The 12942-nt window shown below is 39.4% G+C and overlaps 1 protein-coding gene across 36 annotated transcripts in view; it reads left to right on the top strand.

Annotated features, from left to right (window-relative positions):
- The window catches only part of THRB (thyroid hormone receptor beta), a 414019-nt gene that overhangs the window by 117386 nt on the left and 283691 nt on the right, over nucleotides 1-12942 (top strand). For 2 of the 36 annotated variants that reach the window (XM_064277391.1, XM_064277394.1), the window contains exon 1: nucleotides 1-12942. This exon is cut by the window's left edge and continues 15369 nt beyond it. The exons of the other annotated variants lie outside the window; for them this stretch is intronic. The gene's annotated coding sequence lies outside the window, so the exon portion shown is untranslated. 36 annotated transcript variants of the gene reach the window in all.

Raw genomic sequence — 12942 nt, 5'->3', positions numbered from 1 at the left:
CTCTGCACAGGAACCGGGTCCAAAGGACATGCTCTGCTCCTGGCACTGCTTTCTTGGTGGTAAGAGGTTCCCACTCTCTACTTGCTTCTCCTTCCTTTTATCTCTTTTAAGATAAAAGTTGATACAGGCCACACGCCAGGGAATCTCCCTTTACATTGGATCAGGGATGTGACCTTAGGTAGGGTGTTACAATCCCACCCTAATCCTCTTTAATATAAATTTATAATCACAAAATTTGCCCTCCTGAATTGTTGTTAGAGCGGGTAGTTCCATCAAGAGAAGATACTCTAAGGTGAACTGAGTTAGAGAGGTTCTTTTGCTCATTAATCAAAATCAAGAGAATCAGTTTCTTAAACATTGTTCCTTTCTCAGAAAAGACTATGACAATGTGACTGAATTTTCTAACATCTTCACCGAGAAAAAAAAAAACAAAAACATTGTTTTTGCACGAGTCTACAAACACCCATACGAATGCTTGTGTGAGATCTCTTTACACTTGAACTGGAACTGAACTGAGTTGTCAAGAAAAGAGAATTGTGTTAGTATGCAGGTCTCTCAGCGTCGAGATTATAGTACAAGTGATGGGATGTTAAGAGACTATTAATTACCATTGTAGACTGAAGAAGAAAAGTTCTAAAATGTACTTGATTCATGTCATCAACCAGAAAGTAATAGTTTTGTTACGACGAGTTATTTTTAAATATTCAGCGCACCTGCAATTTGCCTTTCTTTAAAATAAGTTTGAGCATGTGTGCGTGTGTGCATGTGTGTGTGAGTGTACAAGTGTGTGCGTGTGTGTGCACACATGTGTGCGTGTGTGTGCATGCATGTTTGTGTGTGCACGTGTGCATGTGTGTTGGCCATTTGTAATATTTTGTGTGTGACAGCTTGTTCATAATCTTTATCCATTTGTTTAATGATCTTTTTACTTGTAGAAGATTTTTGTTTATGAAGAGTATCTTAGTCCTTCATCTAGCAAAAGGTCAAAAATACACAATTATCTTTAAAGATGCCAAAAATCCATTTGACAAAAGTAACCAGTCTTTTTTCACCCTAAGTGGTCTTTTGGTCTTTATCCTGAGCTCTGCATTTTCCATTCACTCCACTATCTTTTTATCTCATCTTTGCCTACTTGTTTATCAAACTCGTCCTTCTTTAATGTCTTCTAGATGCAGAATATTTGTTGTGGATTTTTTTTTCTTCTGTTTCTTAAGGTATTTTTCATCAATCTTTGCTTTCTGCCTTTCTCCCTCCCTCCCATCTTCTCTCTATCCTTTCTTCCCTCTGTTCTTTTTTCTTTTTGCATAGTAGCTGTTCCAGTTAATTTTATCTTTCTCATACATAATGTAGACCATCTATTTTCCCAAATATTGTATCCATCAGTCATGCTTGACTGACATCCCATCTTCTCTGAGACCTATTTACCTTCCCTTAGAGCTTATGTTTGAGAGCAAGATATTACTGGGATTCTACTTTTGTCTAAGAATAGAGAGGGGATACTCAGTTGCAGTTATAGATAGTCATAATTGATAGATTTGGGCTCTGCTCTTTTTTCTGCCTTTGTATTTCATGCAAGGATTTATCTTTTTAAGATCAGGCATATTCAAGTCCTACCAGTGGGAACTCTTGGCTTTCAGATTATCCTGTAATTTGGAGAGTGTTTTGGAGCTCTTGCTTCTGACAGAAATGAGTAGGCCTATGCAATTATTTCTCCCTTCTACGAGTTCATTCTCATCTTAGGTGAGTCAGCATGGTAGTGGTGGGTCAGGACTTCTACTCTAAAAGCTGCGTAATAAGACTTTTTTCTCAGCCTATGCTGCCTACTGGCCCTCAGAGTGCTCTACACTGTGGAGCATTTACGAGGTTTCCCTCAAATTTGTCCAACTCTGCTGGAACTTCTTTCCTCTTCTAGAACTGCTTTAGAGATAGAAATTATACTGTTATATCTCTTTTCCTTACCACCATCTTTCAAATATTATTTTACTAGATTACATTTCTTCCTTTGTTTGAGTATTACTGACATATTTGGTTTCATGCTTGAAATTTTTATTCCTTTCACAAAAGTTGCGGGAAAGAAATCTTATGCCTTGGATTTACTCTACCATTTTTCCTCAGAAATATTCCAAGAGGATTTGTTAATTCTTTTTTATTCCTGGCACTGAAGACACAATACACTTGAGATATCAGTAGATTTGGGCCAGGAATTAGACCTGCACTCTAGTACTATGGCTGCCATTTTGACTGTGTGAACTTGGCCATGTCTGTTAGCCTTTTGGGATCCAATTTTCTTATCTGTAAAATGGAAACAAATAATTGCTGCCCTTTCTGTTCTTTAAGATCAAATCAGATAATGCATTAGAAAGTGTTTTCTGAATTCTAAAGTTCTTCGAGGATTTAAATGATTCTTGCTAACATGTAGGGCTGATATGTAAAGTGAAATAAGCTCGAAAGGAAAAATAGGACTTCTGTGATGGAGAGCAGTGAGGGGATGCAAGCAAAGAGCTGGTGGGTAGAGTATACCTGGTATATTTAGCATGTGCCACATATTGCAATTTCGCTGAAATAACAGGATCATGAAAAGAGTAGGAAGAGACAAATTTAGAGAGTTTGATAGGGGTCCAATTATAAAGGCCCGACTAAGGAATCTGGCCATTATTCTGAAAGCAGTATGAAGCCTGGATTCGATTTTCATTAAAACCATTACAAGAAGCTGACACTTTGTGTTTAGAGATAATTGATTATGTGGCAGTGATATGTCAGAAAAATGAAAATGGGGAGAAAGGGAGAAAGGGGTCCTATAACTAGGTGATCGTACGTCTGGTGGGCCTGGGACAGTCAGGTTTAAACTTGTTGTCCCAGAGTCATTATTAATAGTGACCCCTTTCCCTCTCAACATTGCTCATCATGGAATAATGACAAAAGTCAAAAGGATCTTGACAAGGGTTGAGGCAGGTAAAGGAAGAGGTCTATGCCAGAATTTCAAAAAGCACAAATTTATAGAACTTGAGGCATTAGGGTAGGAAGAAGGAGTGAAGAGGGGAGAGTAAAAGGCAAATCCAGATTTTCCTGCCAGAGAGACTAGGATAATGGCAGTGACAGTGATTCTAAAAAAGGGGTGTAGGGATCTAGAAGTAACATGGTTAAAGGAGAACAAAGATAAATTTATTGTGGACAAATTTAGTTGCAAGGGTCAGTGAGGGTCCAAATTGCCTTATTACTCAGAGTTGTGTGCTGGAAACTTAGAAGTTAATATGTCACGTTGATAAAACGTTCATTGAATGTGCCGAGCTCTATGGGGTGGTGTGGAGATGCCCAAGTGTTTTTGCTGAGTCAACTTTCTAAATCGTGGAGACTTCTTACAGAAACCACATGCTGAATAGGAATTACCTTTAGAGAAACTTTCACTCCCAGAAATGAGAAAGTGGCTCAGAAAAACAAACAAGAAATAGTCACCCAAATATATTCTATTATATTCAGGAATCTTTCAGGTGTTTCTCCTGGCATTAGCCATGGGTCCCTTCTATGTCAGTTGACATTCTTCTCAAGGTCTCTGTACCCTTCTGGGAGCTCAACGGTTGACAGATAGCAGTAGACTTTTCATTTCTCCTGGTCTGTGGCTTCCATTGAATTACTTGGGAACCTTTGTTTGATATGTTGTAACTGAGAAACCTAAATTATTAAATATTATGTATAGTTACAGCATTTAGGGTCCAATTTTGAAAATTCATGGATGTATAAATATATCAATGGACATATAAAGGCATGTATCCATGCATATACACACAGACATTTGTGTACATGCACACACACACACATGCAGTCAAGACAGTGTAGAGCTTCAATGTACAGGCTTTGGAATTAGGCAGACCTGTGCAACTCTCATCTGTAAAATGAGAATAATACCTACCTCATAGAGTTGTTGTAAGGGATAAATGAGACGATGACTATAAAATGATTTAAAAATAGTGCTAATGTTGTAGAAAAAAAATAGACTGGGGAGAAATACACCTAATTGTTAAGACATAGTAATCTTAGAATTGTGGGATTTTGGAAAAACTTTTTATTTTTTCTTTGTGCTTAACTCCTTTTCTAGATTTCCTCTAATGTTATTCTTTATAAGAAGATAAATGGAAATAAAATGGATATTATAAAAAAATTATTAATAAAATGAGTTTCCTAGAAAAGTATTCATCAATAGAAAAGAAATTAATGCATTTTTTCTTTTTAATGAGTTTTTGAGTTCAACATTCTCAGTTCATGTATTTCCTATCTGTGGCTCCTCCCTCATGTCTCTTAGAGCCCTTTGTCATCTACTCCCCTTCTAAAAAGGAAAGGCTTAGTGGCCTATTATACTAGAACTGTTTTCACCTATCCCTGAAGAACTGAGAGGTTTATAGATCATTTGGCTTTATTTTCATTCAGATTCCCCTCTTCTTACTTCTAAGCTTTAGCCTTTCGCTGATTACTAGGGTAGGGGCCAAGTAGCGTTGTGTCTTTTCAAATACAATGAAGATTTCCCATTAAACATATGTTCATTAAAACCAAACCAAACCTGTTGCTGTCAGAGTCAGTTCCAACTCATTTCTACCCTATTGGACAGAGTAGAACTGCCCCATAGGGCTTCCAAGGAGTGGCTGGTGGATTTGAACTGCCAACCCTTTGGTTGGCAGCCGTAGCTTGCCATAGTTCTTAACCACTGCACCACTAGGGCTCCAAAACCAAACCAGGAGCTGATAGAAAATTAAAGTGGAATGTGTTGGGATTCTTTTGGGTCTAAGGCAAGTGCCCTTTGACTATGGAGCTTTCAGGGGATCCCAACAAATGCACAGATGGCAAACAAATATAATTTTACCACATTAACTCAAGTATTTTGCACAATTTTTTCTCCTTGTTGTTCATGACATCAGTCCTAAATCATCTAGCGTGTTATTTTGCATATTGGAAAGTGGCTGGAGTATTAGGGCATTTGTTCAAAATTTTTAAGAGACAGCTGGATTGAGAGAAAACAATACCCCCTTGCCCAATTCAGTCTCTGCCTCATTTACACTGAGTTTCTCATTTACATTAAGCCCATGTCAGTGGATGATAGAATTGATTTAATTCACTCTCGAAATCACGAGGAGAAAAATTGGTCTAAGAATTAGCAAACCGGGACTTTGGGAGGCAGTGTGAGATTTTTCTTCAAGATTGATCATTGGATTCCTGTATCTCTCATCTTATACCATTTCTTTGTTGGCTTGAACAAGTCACTTTTATAAATTAGCATTAATCTGTTATCCAGCTGGCTTTGGGAAGTCCCTTATTTCATAGAATTATGGGTTTTTGTAGCTAGACAGGGCCCTAGAAGGTCTCCATTCTCAGTTTACGGGGTGGCGGGGGGAGAAATTTGCCCAAGATAATACAGCTCTTTAACTATGTAGCCAGGACTATCAATTTTCAGCCATCAAATGTCAACCCTCTCACTGGGAAGTTACATTCTGAGTTACCCTCTAGCATACCGTCTACCCTGAGCATCTAAGGCTTTGTCTGATCTTTGCTTAATAATCTAGAACTCAGATACTTCTACATCCCACCACACCAACCTTGCAAAGTCCTTTCGGCATAGCGAAATCTAAGGGCTCAAATAAGGTTTCTGTGGCTTCGTCTCTTCCTCTTCATCTCTTGAACACCTGGCTTCACGATGCCATCAGCACCCTTACTCTCACATCACACTAGCTTAGATGACAGCCTTTCCAGGGACAAGTGACAAAAGAGGACTCTCATTGGCCCAAATGAGTTATGTGTCCATCCCTGTGTCCAGGAGGTAGGACATTCTATCCCTCCCGGTCACTTGACCACTAGTGAGGATGCAGAACCCTGGCTGAACCTCGTGGAATGTATTGCTGTAAGAACGAAGGATTCTTCTGCTATAAATCTGTGTTCCTGGAAGTAGGGGAAAGGTGTATTGGTCAGGCAGAAACAATAACTGTCCACTTAAGATGTCAACCAAACCGCATGTGTAGTAACTTTTTATTTTATGCTGGACATTGTGGAAGTGACAATGTTAAACTTTGAATGTCATTGTTTTCCTTTAAAGAGCGGCGAGCTTGTTCTGACAGGTATTTTATTTTCTGGAGGATCAAGAGCAGGTAGCTGAGATTTGGATTTAGGCTTAGTTAGGGAAAATCTAGAGTTGTCTTTATTCTAGGATTAGAGTAGTTTTCCTTTGGCATTGCCTCTCTGAAGTCTCAGCTGAATTTTGGGGGTGTTCTTTTTCTTTTTTTTTTCTTTTTCACCAAGGCCTTTCTCTGGCTGTTTGAACTCCATCTCTTGGCATTGTGCACTCATCAGAAACTTTTTCTGATCACAGAATAGGCATGTTTCTAGGCCTTGTGGAGTCTTGATCTGCATATGCTGATTGGTACTCAACTAAAGGCTCAAGGGGACCCCTTTGCATATTTCTTGCGCTGTTTCTTGCCCATACCCGGCCCCACAAGTTCCAGCCATATCTGCTGCCCTGAAATCTGATCTCAGTTTCCTCGGCCCAGCTGCTGGCTCTTTGAGCTCCACTTCACCAACGCTGCAATTTGAAAAGTGCCCCTAGGCAGAAAGCCAAGGTGAATGTAGAGCTCCCCTTCTGTGCTTCCATCTTCTCAAGGACCACAGCTCCCTACTGTCTGTTGTCCAATGCCTGAAACTCTTGCTGTAAATATTTTGTCCAGGTTTGTGTTCCTTTCTCCATTATTGCCAGACTTAAAACCTTTTTTGAGATCTACAACTGAAGCACAAATACATTTGATCACTCACCAAGCCTGGCTCTATGTACACAAAGTTTCCTAAAATAATGAGGACAAATTTAGCCCTATGTAAATGACTTATGGGAATGGGTAACTTAATCTGGGGTTTATCCTTTGTGAAAAACAAATAATCTTTTCCTAATTTTTCTATATTTCTGTAAATTATAATATTTCATTACCTCTTTGTTTTAAATGGGAATATGGTCCTCTACTGAAACGGTTTTAGGGTAATGGGGAGAGTAATGAACTTGATGTTAGAAGATCTGGCTTCAAATCCCAGCAGACCTCAACACCCCTCAGCTTGAGAGTCTCTGTAAAGTGGGGTAAATAAAAGTTTTCAGGGTTGTTGTGATAATGTTCAGGAAAATTTCCAGACTCTTGTTGTTTTCTATCGGTAGTATTATAGAAGGAGCCTGGGTGGCGAAAGTGGCTTGTCACCAGCTGCCAATCTGATGGTTGGTAGCTCAAATTCACCCAGTGGCAGTGTGGGAGAAAGGCCTGACGGTCTGCTTCTATAAAGATTAAAAACCAAAACCAAACCCACTGCCGTCAGGTTGATTCCAAGTCAATTCCGACTCATAGCAACCCTACAGGACAGAGCAGAACTGCCCCAAAAGGTTTCCAAGGAGCGCCTGGTGGATTCAAACTGCCAGCCTTGTGGTTGGCAGCCAAGCTCTTAACCACTATGCCAGCAGGGTTTCCCTGTAAGGATTATAGCCAAGAAAACCCTATGGAGCAGTTGTACTCTGTAAGTCTATGAGTTGAGGGCCAACTAACAACACGACAGCAGTATGGAGGACTAGGCAAATTTAGATTTGGGTGACATTTAAGCGTGTTCCCTGAAGTAACTTTTTTTTTCTGTGTAGTTAAATGCAATATTAATGAAACGCTTGAACAATCAAAGCCAGGCAACCAAATCCAAAATTATCGTTTAAAAGAAAGACAGTGTATGCTACTTGAAAATATGACTGTTAACACTTGGCTTTGCCTTATACAAGTTTGCGTTTCTTTTCTATTTTTCTTCAAATTCCTTAATCATAAAATCTGAGGCTTTACAAAGGAAGAGTAACACAGACGGAGAAAAATGTGTGCCAAAGAATTAGTGTATTTGAGTTTTTTATCTCTAGTGTTTAACAGTTTTATAATCCAGGTTTATAACTTGTTGAGAACAATAGGCTAACTATTTTAAGCACATTAGCTTTGCTAAAGATTAACTTTTCATATGCCTGGCAAGTATGGTGAAATTTAAGCTTCGAGAGTAATAGAGAAGAATATTTTCCAGTGCTGTCTGTGTTCTGGATTTTTAGTCAAACGCTAACTTACCCTCAATGTGTTATATTCATTTGCAACTGACACGATTTGAGCATTTTGTCTTCATGCATATAATCTTAAACAAAAGTGAAAGGAGGCCTGGATAAGCTGAAAGTTAATTTTAGCTTTATTTTTCAGTCCTCTTTGGGTTCATTTTATATCCTCATTAAAATCTATAGGCATATAAAACATTTAAGAACTGTTATCCCAATGTATCAGTATTCTGACTTTGATTCCACAAATGTTTTAATTCACCATCATTTTATATGGTTTCAAATTTTTATAGTTATTTGTTTGCTTTCTAGATAATAGTAGCATCAGTCTTAAAGTCTTATTATTCCAGCAAGAAATTATACAACATTTAGGTAGTTTTAAGAAGGGCATTGTAAATACCCATACATAAAAATATACATAAATACTTCAGAGCATAACAAGAACAAACTATATATATATATTGTGTGTGTGTGTGTGTGTGTGTGCTTTTCCGTTATGGCTTCAGGATGTATAGTTATCTTAGAAATATGTGCTTGAGTATAAGTTTATCTTTGCCTATAAGCATAGAATGTCTCAGAAAACATTTAATATTAAACATTTAATATTAATATTCCGAGCAGACCCTAAATTAATATAGTATAATGCAAACTAAATTGACACATCTGATTTCTTACTTCCCCTGTGACTCTCCTTTCTGTTTGTTGTTGTTGAGTGCACTAGAGTGTATTTCGACACATAGCAACCCCATGTGACAGAGTAGAACTGCCCCATATGGTTTTCTTGACAGTAATCTTTGTGGGAGCAGATCACTAGGTCTTCCCCCTGCAGAGCTACTGCTGGCTGTGCAAGGACCACCAACCTTTTGGTTAGCAGCCCAGTGCTTTAACCATTGTGCCACCATGGCTCCTTCCTTTCTATTTGAGATAGTTTAATTACATTGGCTAGTTAAGAAATAAGGAGCCCTCATGGCACAGTGGTTAAAGCACTGGGCTGCTAACCAAAAGGTCAGTGGTTCAAACCCACCAGCAGCTCCATAAAAGAAAGATGTGACGGTCTGCTTCTGTAAAGATTTATGGCCTTAGAAACCCTATGGGACAGTTCTCTCTGTCCTATAGGGTCGCTATGAGTCAGAATTGACTTGACAGCAGTGGGTTTTTGGTTTAATGAAGAAGATGTGTTTTTTTTCCCTTTAGTTTTCAACCTGAAATACTTATAAGGTGACTGCGTGTTTTGTAGGCCTGCAAACCTAGTGTTTGTTTAGCATTATTCCCAACTGCCTTGTCTGTTTTCACAGAGGACCTGCCAGAGGCCTGTGTGGCCTATGATAGTGTCAGTCTAGCAAGTGTGGGAAGACCGGTTACCTTTGTGTACTTTTTCAGGCAGCCAGGAACTATGGCTGTTCTCCAAGGTGTCAGCTGAGGAGCTGGAGTGCCTGGGTTGTATGAGAGGTTGTAGGATAGAAAACTCCCCAGTGAGGATGCCATACAAGGTAATACCCACTTGCTTTCAGAAAGGATCAGAGAGGGGTTAAAGGATCTGTGCTGACTTCGGTTTATGTACACCTTTCTTCTCTTTGGTGCATTTGCACATACTTTATCTCACCAGATCGTGGGAACAGAGCAGCCAGAAAGCTCCCTTTAGTTTAAGAGAGCCAATATCTCATGCGAAGCAGCCTCGTTTGAAAATTAACAATCTAGACTTTGGTCTTTACTGGGGTTTTCTAACTTTTTTTTTTAAGTCATGCCCTTTCTTCAAAAGAAATCTTAATCTGACACCCAATATATAAAACAGATGAACGTGGTGTTGCTTTAATTCCTACTCATGTGGAGATCAGGGGAGTCCAGAATCTTGCCTGCGTGCACCCTATTCCTTTATATGTTCCGAGGAAGCCTCGAAGGCACCTTGGGATTCCATGAAGCCTGGTCTGAAAACCAGGCAAAAACAGACTTTATAGGATGTCTATTGGCCCCCAACATTCGCACTTCTGAAATTCTATGCAGTTTTCTATGATTATGTTGAATTTTCTGCAACCCTTGTCTGAAGTCTTTGTTCTTCACAGTGGTAGAAGAGGCATCCTGGTACAATAGAAAGCACCTCAGTCAGGACTCAGTCTCTTCTGGTTATGACTCCAGCTCTCATGTACTATGTAACTTTGAGCACATGGTTTCATTTCCTGGACTTTGGCATCCTGTATCTGTAAAATGGGGATGGTTAGACAATTATGGAAAATGCCTGGGGATCTTTGGCTGAAAGATATTATGTCAATGGGATTATACTGGAGAGCTATTGGTCTCTGACTCATCCCAGAATCACCTCAGAGCCAGCTTCTCTGGTCCATTCAATTGTAACCAAGGTAGGGTCATCAAACTTCAAGAATGGCCATGTATGCCGAAGAAATGATCTATGGCTGATTAACTCAGAAGAGAACTTTCTGCATCATACATTCCTAAAGTCTTAAAGCTTCCTCTTCAGTACGTTGGGCTAGACACTTGTTTTAAAGCAACATCATAAATACTTAATTTGATAGTATATAAAGAGCACTGGATTAGGAGTCAAAGGATCCAGTGTTGTGCTGGAGCTAGCTTGTACCAGCTCAAGAGGGTCAATATTGTACATCTCTTCTAACTTTGCATGTAGTAACATCGTGTTAACCTGTAAAAATCTGTTGCCATCGAGTCAATTCCCACTTATAGCGACCATATAGGGCAGGGTAGAACTGCCTCATAGATTTTCCAAGGAGCGCCTGGTAGATTTGAACTGCTGACCTTTTGTTTAGCAACCGTAGCACTTAACCAGTACACCACCAGGGTTTCCAACATCATGTTAGTAGCTTGAAATTGACTGTGGTGGGATTATTTACACCTGAAAATTGGCAAATGCTATAAATGGGGGCTTTTATTGATTGATTGATTGCAAACTGTTTTACCAGCACACAGCTGAATCAAAGGATTTGAATTATAGACCAAATACTCCTACTAAACATTCTAAGTCTCAAACTTCTCATTTATTAAGTGTACAAGACAGTACCTGCTCTTCCTGACTCAGAGATTTGCCAAGGAAGTCCAAATGCATAGAGATGACCTTTGAAAACCAAAACAGCTGCCAGTAGAAGTGAGGGTATGATCGTGATGAACAGGAATTGAACGTTTTTCTTCTTCAAGAAACAGATGGAATGAGTATCATTCATATCGGATCTTATGAATACAGAGCTATATGTATGCTTTTAAAGGATCGTGAATAGCAAACATAAATCGAACTACCTTGAAAGGTATTTAAGAGCCATCCTTTGAAGTGAAGTTGTAGACTAACAGAGGAAAATGCCTTCACTGCTTCCAAGGTCCCGGGCCTCTGGGCTCTTAGGGGTTCTGATTTGCACCACACATTCCAAAATGCCCCAATTCCAACCCTGAGGATGCTTCTGCTGATATTTTTGTGACACAGTGACACAACACAGGCAAGGCTAGTTATGGATTTCTTCTTAAGGAAGGTGCTAGTAGCTAGATAGTCTCTGAGCTTGTGTGTAACATTCATCTACACTAGGGTTTGGATAGAAGAGTGACCATAGGTAATCCTAGCACTGCTGGCAATTTCTACAGGGGCTTTCAATTAAACCCAAAGGAAAATTCCCAAATAATTAATAAGCTAATAAGACAAAATCCCCAAGAAGTTTACTTCAAGGAATGTGATATGCTTTACATTTTGGTTTAAGACATGGCAGAAATCATGTCCTAACCCGTATGTTATGATCAAGAGTTATGTATTCCATTATAACCTTTCTCTTTTCTGTGGACCAAAACTCTGAGTGTTACCTTCGACCACTAGTGTTCTTGGGTAACAGTATCTTCTCAAGTGGAACAAAGAGACAGACCTGTACTTTTTATTTTGTTCTTTATCCCTTAAGCTAAATTTATCACCTTGAATATGTATCTGTTTTGGATAGGATTCTTAACCTCTCTATTGCTCAGAATATACTGTACATGTTTAGAGAATGGATTTAGGAATGAGAACTGTCTTGGAGCTCCACTTTGTCATCTACTGGTCCCCTGACCTCGTGCAAGTTAATTATCCTCCTTAAGCCTCTGTTTCTTCAACGATAAAATGGGGCAAATAAGAGTTCCTCCTTCCTGTTTTGAAAATTAAATGTAAACAAAGTTCGATTAGTGTTAAGTAACATCTTCAAAGAAAGAAATGAATGGTTGTTGTTGTGGTTAGCAGCCATCAGTAGCCCCGTGTCTCCTGGTAACCCCATGCACAATAGGATTGGACCATTGTGATCTATAGGGTTGTCACTGGCTGATTTTCAGAAGTAGATGGCCAAGTCTTTCTTCTTAGTCTGTCTTAGTCTGGAAGCTCCGCTGTTCAGTGTGATAACAACACAAAAGCCTCACTGACAGATGGATAGTGGCTGCACTTGGAGGTGAGTGGTAAGTTGGGCTAAATGCAGGTGATGACTTCAGCTGAGATCTTTACTAGTAACACCACACAATGGAGCTGGAGTGAGAGTGAGCAAAGCTAAAATCATGTTGGTATCTTGAAATTGACTATACTCAGGGAGACCTAGGAGGCAGTTTGAATTTGTCAGAAGTAAAACTGGTGTTGATAAATGTCTTAGTCATCTAGTGCTGCTATAACAGAAATGTCACAAGTGGGTGGCTTTAACAAAGAGAAATTTATTTTCTCACAGTCTAGTAGGCTAGAAGACCAAATTCAGGGTGTCAGCTCCAGGGAAGTCTTTCTCTCTCTGTCAGCTCTGGAGAAAGGTCCTTGTGATGCATCAATCTTCCCCTCGCCTGGGGTCGTCTCTGCACCGGAACCCTGGGTCCAAAGAAGGCGCTCTACTCCTGGCACTGCTTTGTTGATG

The sequence above is a fragment of the Loxodonta africana genome, chromosome 27, assembly GCF_030014295.1.
Source record: "Loxodonta africana isolate mLoxAfr1 chromosome 27, mLoxAfr1.hap2, whole genome shotgun sequence".
NCBI classification, from domain to species: domain Eukaryota; kingdom Metazoa; phylum Chordata; class Mammalia; order Proboscidea; family Elephantidae; genus Loxodonta; species Loxodonta africana.
Note: the sequence above shows the minus strand (reverse complement) of the source record. Positions and strands in the feature narration are given on the sequence as shown.